The 13,497-nt window shown below is 47.5% G+C and overlaps 1 protein-coding gene across 1 annotated transcript in view; it reads left to right on the top strand.

Annotated features, from left to right (window-relative positions):
* Positions 1 to 13,164: 13,164 nt before the first annotated feature.
* PHC3 (polyhomeotic homolog 3) overlaps positions 13,165 to 13,497 on the top strand; it is an 86,584-nt gene continuing 86,251 nt past the window's right edge. Inside the window, exon 1 of the mRNA XM_056110631.1 lies at positions 13,165 to 13,398. The gene's annotated coding sequence lies outside the window, so the exon portion shown is untranslated. The remainder of the gene's footprint in view (positions 13,399 to 13,497) is intronic.

The following is a 13,497-nucleotide window of genomic DNA, read 5'->3' as shown; positions in this document are numbered from 1 at the left end:
GCCAGGGGCCAGACAACTAGAGACTATTTTTATATTCCAGACTATGCAAATTTTACTCATGAAAGAACTGCATCAACTCCGTTTTGGAAAGCCAGGTTCCATTTTGTGCTTTAGGGCCAACAGTTTACAACCTAGTAAGAAAAACATGCCAGAGCCCAAGGGCACGAACACAAATGCCCAGGCATCTGACCACAGATAAGCATGATTCAAGGAAATGTAGCAAGATGTGTTACGCGCTCTGTTTTGCTCTGCACCCTCCACTTCCTTACTCAAGGTCTCGAGAATGCACCTGCCGGTGAGCATCCGGACGTGCAGGCATGTGCCCAGGCACGTGGGCAGGAGACAATGGGGATTAAAAGTCTCTCTGTGAGATTAGTACCAGGAATTTTACTCCATGGCTTGGAGGCCAACCACACATGCTAGGGGAAAAGGGAGCTCAGATAGAGAAGGGAGCACCAAATAAAGGGTATTGGGAGGATCCTCCCAGGATGGGAGAAGCATGCTGAAAGTGGACTATAGACCAAACATGATTGTCACCCATTGCCTCTTTTGCAAACCACAACACCCAAAAGGAGAAAGAGAACAGAGGGGAATGCCCTGCCACAGAGGCAGAGTGGGATGGGGGGGGAAGGGGGGTAGGAGGGATACTGGGATCCGTGGTGGTGGGAAATGGGCACTGCTGGAGGGATGGGTATTTGATCATTGTATAATTGAAACCCAGGCACAAAATTTTGTAAGTCTACAACTGTACCTCATAGTGTCTCACTAATAAAAAAAAAAGTCTCTCTGTAGGGTGCTTGGCATTCCAAGTCTCTTAGGACTCAGCACCGAGTCACTTGCTTGTGTGTGGTTTGGTGTGCGAATAAAATCTTAAATGTCTGTCCTGTTTCTGTAGGTCTCAGTCAGCGGCGGAGCTCAGGCTGGTGGCTGTTTAACACTCAAACTATTCAATCCTAAATTTGCCGAGCCTTTTTTTTTTTAAACACTGCCTTGCCCATTTTTTTTTTTCTTGCTAAAACCACAATAAAGGCTCTGGATCACGCTCTTTCTCTTTTGCGACTTTTGTACCGAGATGTATTTCCCCGCGTGGCTCTTGCATGGTGTGGCATACTCCCTTCTCCTGGGAAAAGTAAATAATAAACTCTTTCAAAGGCAGTTGTTATCTTATCATACCTGGTTTAAACAAATCCCAGCACAAACCAAGACAAGTATTGAATTGTTTCTTTTTTCTTCTCTTGGCTGGTGGAGGGGCATGCCTATGAAAGGTCATGCCTGGTGGTGCTCGGAGCTTACTCTTAGTTCTGTGCCCAAGGGATCACTTTTGAGATAATACAGCCTGGGGGTGCGGTAAGGCTCATGCATCAGATACAGGTTTAATTCTTGACTCCACATACGGTTCCCTGAGCACCTCCAAAAGTGATCCCTGAGCACAAAGCCTGAAGCAACATCTGGCCATAACTAGGTGTGGTACAAAATTCAAAACCAAAAATCAAATCAAAAGTAAGAATTTCCTCACAGTTGAAAAATATATAGCCTGTAAATGGTGAGTTTGAACTCTCTGGAGCCTTCTACGTATTCTAAGCACCATCCCTGCGGCTCTGTTATCTGAGATTCTGGTACTCAGTTATTCTACAGTCAGGTGTGTACTAGAATTGCAAGTAACAGCTGTGACCTTGGTGAGCACTGTGACTAAAAAATATTTTACAAGCACCATACCCAGGAGTGCAGTCCCCTGAAAAACGTGTTTTAGCAAGCAACTAAAATGTGCAACCCCTGGCCAGCACATATGCAATCTCAGTAATGAAAGGCATGTGACAATTTGAAAGCACCACAAACAAGCAAGCAAGCATATGATCACTGGTCATCACGCAACAGCAACAGAGGAAAGGGAAAGAACAAAAATAGGTAAAATAACACACAAAATAAATTATAAATATCTTTAAAGAAAATTAAAAATCTATGGAAATGGAATAGGAAGATAGCTTTCCCCTCCTCCTCCTCCTCCTTCTCCTCCTCCTCCTCCTCTTCTTCCTCCTCCTCCTCTTATTCCTTCTCTGCCTCCTCCTCCTTTTCTTTCTTCTTCGCCAGTATTGAGCCTAGAGCCTTCATAGATAAGGGAAGTAGATAAGCAGCCCCTGCTTTCTTTCCTTTATTTTATTTTTAACTTATTATTGTTAAACACCTTAATTTATGAAGTTATTCATAATTTCAGGCAAACAGTGTCTGACACCAATCCCACCACCAGTGTCAACTTCCCTCCACCAGTGTTCGCAGGTTCCCTCCTGCCTTCCTGTCTGCCTCCTTGTTTCCTTTACTTATTATTATTATCCTATACTTATTATTATTTTATTTTTTTACTGCATATTATTATCTTATAAAGATAATAATATGCAGTAAAAAAATAAAATAATAATAACAGGAAAGGTAAGTGAGCATTTACTATGTTTTACCATTATGGTACATTATTTTATTTTTTAATTAACTTAACAATGATTAATGTTTTATTTTGTTGAATCACTGTGAGATAGAGCATTACAAAGCTGTTTATGACTGGGTTTCAGTCATACGATGTTCCAACACCCATCTCTCCACCAGTGTAATTTACCAGCACCAATATTCCCAGTTTCCCTCTCACACCCCCAAACACCTCCTCACTCCTGCCTGTCTCTATGGCAGGCACCTCTCCTCTCACGCCCCCCCCCCATTTTAGGCATTATGGTTTGCAATACAGATACTGAAATGTTATCATGTATATCCCATTGCCTACTTTCAACACTCAGTTCTTGTCCAGAGTGATCATTTCCAACTAATATCATAATGGACCCTCCTCTTGACCAGTTCTCCTGGCCTTTTTTCTCTGGCCTTGGATACTAGTTTCATACTTTTTGTTTAATCCCAAAAATGAATGTAGCCATTCTACATATGCCCCTCTCCTTCTGACTCTTTTTGCTCAGCATGATAGTCTCCAAGTCCATCTAGTTATAAGCAAATTTCATGACCTCATTTTTTCTAATGGCTGTGTGGTATTCCATTGTGCAGGTGTACCATAGTCTCTTTATCTGGTTGTCTGTTCTTGGGCACTAAGGTTATTTCCAGATTCTGACTACTGTAAATAGTGCTTTTATAAACATAGAAGTAGAAGTGCAGGTGGTGTTTCTACTATTTTTGGTCCTCAGAGTATATTCCCAGAAGTGGTATTGCTGGGTCAAATGCGAGCTTAGTTTCTAGATTTTTTTTTCTTTTTTGGGTCACAGCCTGCGATGCACAGGGGTTACTCCTGGCTCTACACTCAGGAGTTACTCCTGGCAGTGCTCAGGGGACCATATGGGATGCTGGGAATCGAACCTGGGTCAGCCGCCTGCAAGGCAAATGCCCTATTCACTATGCTATCTCTCCAGCCCAGTTTCTAGATTTTTGAGGAGTTTCCATATTGTTTTCCAAAAAAGGCTGGACCAGTCGGCATTCCTACCAGCAAAGAATGAGAGTCCCTTTCTCCCCGTATCCGTGCCTGCACTGGTTGGTCTTGTTCATTTGGATGTGTGACAGTCTCTGTGGAATAAGATGAAATCTCATTGTTTTTTGATTTGCATCTCCCTGATGATTAGCAATGTAGAGCGCTTTCATGTGTCTTTCGGCCATTCGGATTTCTTCTTCAAGGAAGTTTCTGTTCATTTATTTCTTCTCCCCATTTTTTTAAAATGAATTTTTTTTCTTGTGAGGTTCTACCAGTGTACCTTTATGGGATGGGTATTAGGTGAATAGTTTTTCCCATTCTATGGACTGTCTTTGTATCTTGGTTAGTGTTCCTTTTAAGGTGCAGAAGCTTCTTAGTTTAAGGTAGTCCCATTTATTATTCTTTGTTTCCATTTGCTTGGTCAATGGTGTTTCTTCTTTGAAGATGCTTTTAGCTTCAATGTCATGGAGAGTTTTGTCTATGTTTTCTTTCATGTACCTTATTATTCAGGCCTGATGTTGATGTTTTTAATTTTTTTTTTTTTTTTTTTTTTTTTTTTTTACTTTTTGGGTCATATTGCAGTGGGTAGGGCGTTTGCCTTGCACGCAGCCAACCCAAGTTCGATTGCTCCGTCCCTCTCGGAGAACCCAGCAAGCTACCGATAGTATCCCACCTGCATGGCAGAGCCTGGCAAGCTCCCCATGGTGTATTCGATATGCCAATAACAGTAACAACAAGTCTCACAATGGAGACATTACTGGTGTCCGCTCGAGCAAATTGATGAACAACGGGACCACAGTGTTACATGCTACTTTTTGGGTTACACCTGGCGATGCTAAAAGGTTACTCCTGGTAGTGCTCAGGGGAACATTGGGATGCTGGGGATCAAAGCCGCATTGGTCACGTGCAAGGCAAATGCCCTTTCTGCTGTGCTATTGCTCCAACCCCTCTTTTTTTTTTTTTTTTTTTTTTTTTTTTTGCTTTTTGGGTCACACCCAGCGATGCTCAGGGGTTATTCCTGGCTCTGCACTCAGGACTCACTCCTGGCGGTGCTTGGGGAACTGTATGGGATGCCGGGGATTGAACCCAGGTCTGCCGTATGCAAGGCAAACGCCCTCCCCACTATGCCATTGCTCCGGCCCTCCAACTCCTCTTTAATCCATTTTGATCTGACTTTTGTACATGGTGTTAGATAAAGGTCAGAGTTCATTTCTTTCGTGTAGCTGTCCAGTTTTTCCAGCATCACTTGTTGAAGAGGCTTTCCTTGATCCACTTCATATTTCTTGCTCTCTTATCAAAGATTAGGTGATCATATATTTGAGGGTCTATGCCAGGATATTCAATTCTATTCCATTGGTCTGCAGGTATGCCTTTATTCCAATACCATGCTGTTTTAATTATGACCACTTTGTAGGACAGTTTGAAGTTGGGGAAGGTGATGCCTCCCATCTTCTTTTCCCCAAGGGTTGCTTTAGCTATTCCTGGGGGTTTATTGTTCCCTATGAATTTCAGGAGTGTTCGATATATTTCTTTGAAAAATTCCATGGGTATCCTTATAGGGACCGCGTAGTATCTGTATAATGCTTTGGGGAGTATTGCCATTTTGACAATGTTAATTGTCGCAATCTATGAGCAGGGAATGTTTTCATTTCCTTGTGTCCTCTTTTATTTCTTGAAGTAGCGTTTCATAGTTTTCTTTGTACAGGTCCTTTACCTCCTAGTTTAAGGTGATTCTGAGGTACTTGATTTTCTGCAGCACAATTGTGAATGGCATTGATTTTCTAATATCACTTTCTTCTTGTTTATTATTTGCATAGAGGAAAGCCATGGACTTTTGGGTATTGATTTTGTAGCCTGCAACTCTTCTATACAAATCTGTATTTTCTAGAAGCTTTTTGGTGGAGACATTCAGGTTCTCTAAGTCTAATATCATATCATCTGCAAATAGTGAGAGCTTGACTTCTCTGTTCCCATATGAATGCCCTTAGTATCTTTTCCTTCCCTAACTGTTACTGTCAACAACGATTTTATGGTATACTAAGAAACTTAATTCGTTTGATATTTATTGAGCACTTACATTTTTTCCTTTTAAAAAAAAATATTTGGGCCACATCCAGCAGTGCTCAGGGCTTACAGCTGTCTCTGTGCTCAGGGATCACTATTGGCAGGGCTTGGGGTACCCAAATGAGGTGCAAGGGATTGAACCTGGGTCAGCTGTGTGAAAGCAAACTCCCCTCCACTGTAGTATCTCTCTAACCCCTGAGTACTTATAATATTTTTAAATTTATTTACTTATTTTGAATACCCATCCCTCCACCAGTGCCCATTTCCCACCACCACAGATCCCAGTATCCCTCCCACCCCCCATCCCCCCCCATTCCACCCTGCCTCTGTGGCAGGGCATTCCCTTTAGTTCTCTTTCTCCTATTGGGTGTTGTGGTTTGCTGAGTACTTATATTTTAAGAACAAGTATGATAGCAGCAAATAAAACCAATGCTTATAACCTGTAGGTTGATAGTAGTAAATAAATATGAATGTTCATAATCTCTAATGAGTTGGATTCATTCGTGGAAAATGGCCAGAACTGGAGTTATGCCTTAGTTTTCTGTTTGGTTTTGGATTACACTTGAGGGACCTTAGGGTCTACTTCACACTTGGTGCTCAGGGATCACACTGCGCTGTGCTTAGAGATTCTGTGCTGCAACCCCTTGCACTGTCTCTCCAGCCTAGTTGGTCATTTTGTTGTTGTTGTTGTTGTTTTTGGTCACACTCAGTGGTGCTAAGGGGTTACTACTGGCTCTGCACTCAGGAATCACTCCGGGTGGTGCTCGGGGGACCATGTGGGATGCCAGGGATCGGACCTGAGTAGACAGCTCTCAAGGCAGTCACCCGACCTACTGTGCTATTGCTCCGGTCCTAGTTTGTCAAATTTAAATATTACGTAAGTAAGTTTGTTTTGTTTTTAGGCCACACCTGGTGATGTACAGGGGTTACTTCTGTCATTCAGGAATTACTTCTGGCAGTGCTCAGGGCACTGAATAAGATGCTGGGGGTTGGACCCAGGTCAGTCACATGCAAAGCAAGCAAGGGGGGGCGGTGGGGGGGTGGGGGGTGTCAGTTGGTGGGTGTGACCTCTGCCTACTGGAAGATGGAGGATCTGGGTGGAGGATGTTCAGCCCCGATCCGAGCAGGCTTGGAGATCTCAGCCCTGGGACCCGCATGCCTTTGTTCCTCTGCCGGTACCTTCATGCGTGTGGAGAGTGGTCTCAGCATGGTTGTGGCTGGTTCTGGAGGTCTTTGGCTGCTGGAGCTCTGGTTGGGGCGGGGAGGGAACCTCAACCCTGCTCCTTCCAAGAGGCCCCAGCGAGGACAGCCAGGTGCAGGGGCAGGAGAAAATCAATAAAACTGAAAATTCATAGCATATGAATTATCCATTGAGTAGCTACATGATATGAAGCAAACTGAAAACTTCTAGACTGGGGGAAGAGGAGATCAGAGTTCAAATCCTGAACATACCACTGATTCCTTCTCATCACAGGCCATATGATGCCTAAAGTCCCTCCCAGCTTGATTACGCCCTGTTTCTGCAATTCAGAAAGAGAGATCAGAAGGTCGCGTGGTGCCCCCAGAGGCTCACAGATGTACAAGAGAAGATAGAATGAAAAGCAGATATTTAAAACACTGATATAGTAAGCGTAGGTGAGAGGTAAAAATAGTTGGAGACATGATTGTCTTTTAAGTTTTAATATGATTTGGTTCCGTTTAATATGACTTTTGTTCTCTTTGTATTTGCGGGGAGGTGGCATTTGGGTCGCAGCTGGCAGTGTTTAGGGGTTGTTTCTGGCAGTACTGGGGACCATACCTGAGTCTCTTACATGTGAAGCATGTACTCCTTCCCTTTAAGCTATCTTTCCCGCCCCCTTTGCTTGTCTAATTTACACACAGACAAAACATTTACAATTGCAACTTCTTGAAGAATCACCTGTTCTTGTAGGCTCTGTATCTCTCGAAGAGTCTTGTGTTTAAAGAGTAGGGTCTTGGGGAACCGAAGAGATAGTACAGTTTGTAAGACTCTTCCTGGCACTTGGCTGACATAGAATAGAGCCTTGGCACCACATAATGTTCGCTGAGCCCTTCCAGGGTCTTTCTGTGACCCCAGAGCACAGACCCAGGAGGAAGTCCTGAGCACCAGGTAGGTACTGACCTCTTCTAAAAACAGCTCTCTGAAGCCATCTTTGCTGATAACAATTTTGTCCAAGGACATACTCACGGGATACTTTGTGGGCCTGAGATGTTTGTCGTTACAAGCTTTCACAAAAGGTTTGATTGTTTTGGTTGTTGTTCAATATCCTCTTGGCCAGGGAGGCTATAACTTTGATTCTTTGGTCGAGCACTGTCCAGTGTGGCCACCCAGGGTATGACTGTGTATCACCAAAGTTCTTCATGATGCCTGTTTGTGCACAACGTCTCATCCAGAGAGGACCAGCACCACGTTGCCGGTTCCATGACCTTGCCTGTTTTTAACAACCAAGTGTTTAGTTTTGGATATTATATTTAGAGAAGACAAAGTTCTATAGTTTGTATTTTTCCCAATGTACAGTATATGTTAGAACTGTTATGTTTTATCTCTCCAAGTATTCCATCATCTGTTCTCTCAACATTTAAAAACTATTGATCCAGGGACTAAGGAGATGGTACATAGCTACGGCATCTGCCTTGCATAGATGAGGCCCTGGGTTCCATTTCTGGCACTGCCGAAGAGGAACAACATAAATCTATTGAACGTTAGGCAGACAAATAACATTTATGGAGCAACTCTAGGTAAATGAACTTTTTTTGACACCAAGACTTAGGTGAATGGGAATGTTGATTAACTCTGTTACAGAGTTGTGAAGATCAAGTGCATTCACAGAAATCCTTTGCACCTAGTCAAAGGTGATAAGGGAGTGAACTATCGTTATACTAAACACTGAGTTTTAAAATATCTTTAGGACCAGAAAGATAGTACACATGTCAAGGCATTTGCCTTGCATGTGACTGATGTGGTTTGAGTCTCTGGATCACCTGGGTCCCTAGGTCACTGCAGGGGGCTGACCCTGAGCACAGAGCTAGGATCTCCCTCAGCACTGTCCAGTGTGGCCCAACCTCACCCCTCCATTTCTGAAAAAGCAATGCTCGTCTAATTTACCTACAAATACCATGTTTTTGTCTATTTATTTATTTGTGCTACTGCAGACCGCATTCAGGGCCTTATACAGGCAAGGTCAGTGTTCTGCCACTGAGTCATATCGTAGCTCCCACAGGCTGAACTTTAGGGGTTTGTTTGCTTGAGAGCTATCTTCCATGGGGCTCAGGGACTCCTGACATTGCTCAGAGGCTGCTCCTGGTGGTGCCGAGGACCGTGTAGTGCTGGGGACAAACTTGGATTTCTCACATGCAAAACATCGGTGCCAGTCCTTTCAGCTACCTCCTCTGCCTGAGGTTACAATATGGATCACTGAACATCTAAGGATGTTCAATGGGAAGAGAAATGGAAAGAGAAATTCCGAATATCCCTTTGAGTGATGCATTTTCATCTTCAGGCTTAGGACTATGCTTTCTTCTCTTTTGTTTTTCTTAAATAAAAATGTTAGCAATACTAAAGGAACAGTTGATATTTGAGAGTTGAATGGCAATGCCATGTCAGAAAAGAAAGGAAAAGCGCTGATATTTAATTTGTAAGTAGGGACTTTTCACAAGGGACTTTCTCAGTGAATTCGCCTATGAGTAGTAAGAAGGGCGCTGTTCTCAGATAGGAAAATCCTGTAAAGAGACAATGTTATCAGAGGGTGAAAAAAGTAAAGGGACAATTTAGAAAATATAGGAAATGTTCTCCCCCCTCCCTCTGGAAATTTATGGATCACAGACAGGATTTAAAACATTTATTTTATTTTTTTAGTCTTTGGGTCACATCCAGCAATAGTCTGGGGTTATTCTTGGCTCTGCCCTCAGGAATCACTGCTGTGGTACTTGGGGGTGGGGGGGGGAGAGGGGGACTCCCTGGGATACCCAGGATCAAACCTGAGCAATGTTCTACTGGGTGTGCCATCTCTTGGCCTCTATAACAAAGAATTTCTAAGACAATACTTTTCATTAGTCCACATTGCACTTTAGGATGGACTTATATCAATACTTAATTACCCAATTCTTAAAATTAGTTAACATCTGCTTTCTCACGAAATGCCTCAAGGGCCTGGAGGAATAGTGCAGGGGTTTGGAGTGCCTGTCTTGAAAGTATGCATGGTCACAAGTTCAAACCTTGTAATGTTCACAACTTGTGAAGTTCAAACCTTGGTGTGATGCGAGCAATTCGGCCATGGGAGGCTGGCGGGACTGGGGTCTGTGGTCCCTGACACCTTCAAATATTTCTGGCTGCACCACAGACAGGTGTGTAGAAGCCTGGAGGAAAGAGGTGCCACCCCCACGACCCCCATGAGCACCAGGATCAGGAAGAATGACCTTGGGTGAGCAGGAAGGATGACCTTGGGTGAGAACAGACATGGGCATGACAACGGGCACCTGTGAGTAACATAATCATGACTTGGGTGACTCAAATAAGGAGGTGAGATCCTGCAAGCAGGAGCAAGCAATCATCGCAATGAAAGTTGTCAAGGGGCTGGAGAGATAGCCCAGCGGATAGGTGTTTGCCTTGCACACATCCGACCTGGATTCGATTCCCAGCATCCCATATGGTCCCCTGAGCACTGCCAGGAGTAACTCCTGAGTGCAGAGCCAGGAGTAACCCCTGTGCATTGCCAGGTGTGACCCAAAAAAGCAAAATAAATAAATAAATAAATAAAGTAGTCAAAACAGCTGTATCTCACATCCTGATAAGTGACTTCCACCTGGCTCCCTCTCCTCAAATGTACAAGCACCGAAGCCAGGAATGTGGACAACCCCTAGTCATCCTGTAATGCCCGGAGAGGTCATCCAAGAAGTCTCGCACACTTGTTTGCCGAATTGAAAAGCCTTTATTTGTCTGCAGGGGCTGCGGAGCCGAAGAGCCAGGGTCTGGAACTGAACTCCAGGCAAAGTTTGAAACATTTCTTATCACATTCTGCTTGGCTACATCAACGGGTGATTTCATTAGCTAAAGCCAGCAAGGACAATTACAGTGTAGAAGCCAGATACTTGAGGTTAGCCTTGGACAGTTAAAGAATTTTCCACTTGGCAGTCGAAAAGAGCAATGTGTGATAGCGCCCAAGGCTGGACGTGTGTTTTCTCTGGCCATCCTGTCCCCACATCCTTGGAGCATCTTGTCCTGTTTCTTTCAGCAGCTCCCCTCTCCACAATTTTCTGGTAACTGTGGGTCACCTCATCTAATCACAACTATGATGTCCACACCAGCAATGAAGGGAAGGTGGCATTTACCATGAAAATGTGGGCTGGAGCAATAGCACAGCAGGTAAGGCGTTTGCCTTGCACGTGGTCGACCAGGGTTCAATTCCCAGCATCCCATATGGTCCCCTGAGCACCGCCAGGGGTTAATTCCTGAGCACAGAGCCAGGAGTAACCCCTGTGCATCGCTGGGTGTGACCCCCCAAAAAGTGTGGTTCTCATTTTAAAAATTGCAAAAAGTGGACTGGAAAGATAGTACAAAGGGCAGGGTGGCTTGTGGGTTTGGTCCCCACCACTTCTTATGACCCCTGAGCCTCTCCAGTGCAGAGCCGGGGTAAACCCTCAGCACTGATGCTGGGTGTGACACCCTCCCCATCACCCTCCCCCCAAACGAACAAGCCTCTGTGACTAGTATGCTTTTGGGGGAGTGGTGGGGTGAAGGGCAATAAAAACGTGTTCAATAGTTCTGCACCAGAACTCTTAACTTTTTCTCATTAATTTATCATTATTTTACAATGTCATGGTGTTTACCTTCACACCTCTCTGTAATCGTTACCATTTCCACCCCCAAGTCCCAGTGCTACCCCTCCGTCTTTCTCTCGTTTCCTGTCTCTTCCTCCAGTGACCACCTTAGTTTTCACTGGTTCTAGGACTTAGTTTTGTTTCCAGTCAGTTTCTCCGCTATCATTTCTTAACACGTTATGCTACATGAGCGCCTGTAAAAGCTAGTCTGCGCTGCAGGGTAAAGGTCCTTCGTAGAGAGAAACCTGCTTTACTCACCTTGGTATGTTTGTCTGACCCTGCTTCAGAGCAAGTTTTCATTTACATAGCAGTTCTTATCTGCAAACTGACTATTCCTGCTGGTTCCCAGTGGTAGTCAAGTTTGCAATCTTTTTTTAATTATTATTTTTTTTTTATGTAGGACTACTGCTATTTATTCAACCACTGCTTAAGCTGATTGAATTGTGCACGAACTCCACAAGTTTGTAATCTTTTTTTTTTTTTGCTTTTTGGGTCACACCTGGCGATGCACAGGGGTTACTCCTGGCTCTGCACTCAGGAGTTACTCCTGGCGGTGCTCAGGGGACAGTATGGGGTCGGTCGCGTGCAAGGCAAATGCCCTACCCGCTGTGCTATCTCTCCAGCGCCACAAGTTTGCAATCTTAAGCCAGTAAATTGAGATCGAAAAACTGAGAGCGGTAGTTGTAGGGTCGTGCATCCTGCCGATTCCTTAAATGCCCACCCCGCCAGACTTCCCCGAACCCTTTGAGCCCAAGAAGGATCGCTGAGAAGGAACTGCTCATCCGGACACCCCAGCTTGCAGGGGTGGGTCCAGAGGACGAGCCCTGGCATTTCCCTTTTCCTTTGCGACCTCAGCCAGTGCTCAGGGCACGTTTCTCTGTGGTGTGCAGACACTTCAGTCTGTTGACATGGAACTCAAGTTCACCACCGAACGGTCTGGGCGGAGCATCGCACGTCCGGGTCTCACGCGCCCTCCCCGAGAGGAAAGAAGAAGGAAGGAAGGAAGAAGAAGCCCCAGCATCCTCCCACCGGCCCCGCTGGGGACGCGAGAGCCGGCGGCGCTAGGACCCCACGTGACCCCGGGGGCCCGGGCCGCGCCGACCCCGCCCCTCGGGCCGCCGCGGGCGCGCATGCGCAGCCCGCGCCCGTGATGGAGGAGGGAAGATGGCGGAAGCGGCGTGAGTGACGGGCGGGCGCGGGGCGCCGCGGCCGGGGGGCGAGGGGCGCCGCGACTCGCGCCCCGCCGGGCAGCTCCCGGGGGACCCCGGGGCGGGCGGCGCCGGGCGGGGGCGGCCTCGCGGCTCCTGGGCCGCGTGGGGGGGCCGCGGCGCGGGCGGCGGGGCGGGGGCGGGGGCCGCGCGTGGACGCCGCCGCCGCCGCCACTTCCCGGCGGGCGCCGCGCCGGGGGTCAGCTCAGGGGGGTGGCGGTGGGGGTGTCGGGGGGTCGTCGCGGGGTTGTCGCGGGGCCGGGCCGCCGGCGCTGTCACCCCGCCGGGGGGCGCCGCGGGCCTGTCTGTGGCGGGGGGCTGGGGCCGGCCCCGGGCCTGCTTCGCGCCCCTCGCCCGCCCCGCGGCCTCCCCCGGGCGCGGGACTGTCCCCTCCCCCCCCCCGCCCTCCCCCGGCCCGGGGCGGCCCCGCGGGTGACCGACCGGAAAGCCCCCTCCCCACCCCCAGCCCAGCGAGGGGACGCCGACCCCCGCCGCGGGGCCCGTCCCCTGGGCGGGTGCTCGGGTGCCCGGTGGTCAGCGCGTCCCGGCTCGGAGTTGGCGAGGCAGGACCCCCGGCAGCGCCGGCTCCGTGACCGAAAAGAAAAAAAGAAAAAAAGAAAAAAAGAAAAAAAAAAGAATCGCTCTTTTGTGCCAGGTCTCGCAGCGTGACGCGACGGTGCGGCCGCCGCTGCTGCCACGCGTCCGTGTCGCCCGGCCTCGCTGGCCCGCGCTGGTCCCGGAGCCGCTTCCTGTAGGGTCCGCGCCCGAGGGACCCCGGCCGAGCCAGGCGACACCCTCACCGCCACCGAGTCCGGTCCCGGCGCTGCTCCCTCGCCAGTAAGTGGCTCCTGGTGGCCCCGCCCGGGTGGGGGCTGGCAGGCGGCGGGGAGGGGCCCCGGGGTCCCTGGCCCGGACCCCTCGCTGGGGACGGCGCTG

This window comes from Sorex fumeus, unplaced genomic scaffold (assembly GCF_029834395.1).
Source record: "Sorex fumeus unplaced genomic scaffold, SorFum_2.1 ptg000010l, whole genome shotgun sequence".
NCBI lineage: Eukaryota > Metazoa > Chordata > Mammalia > Eulipotyphla > Soricidae > Sorex > Sorex fumeus.
The sequence above is the reverse complement of the archived record's forward strand: the minus strand, read 5'-3'. Positions and strand labels throughout refer to the sequence as shown.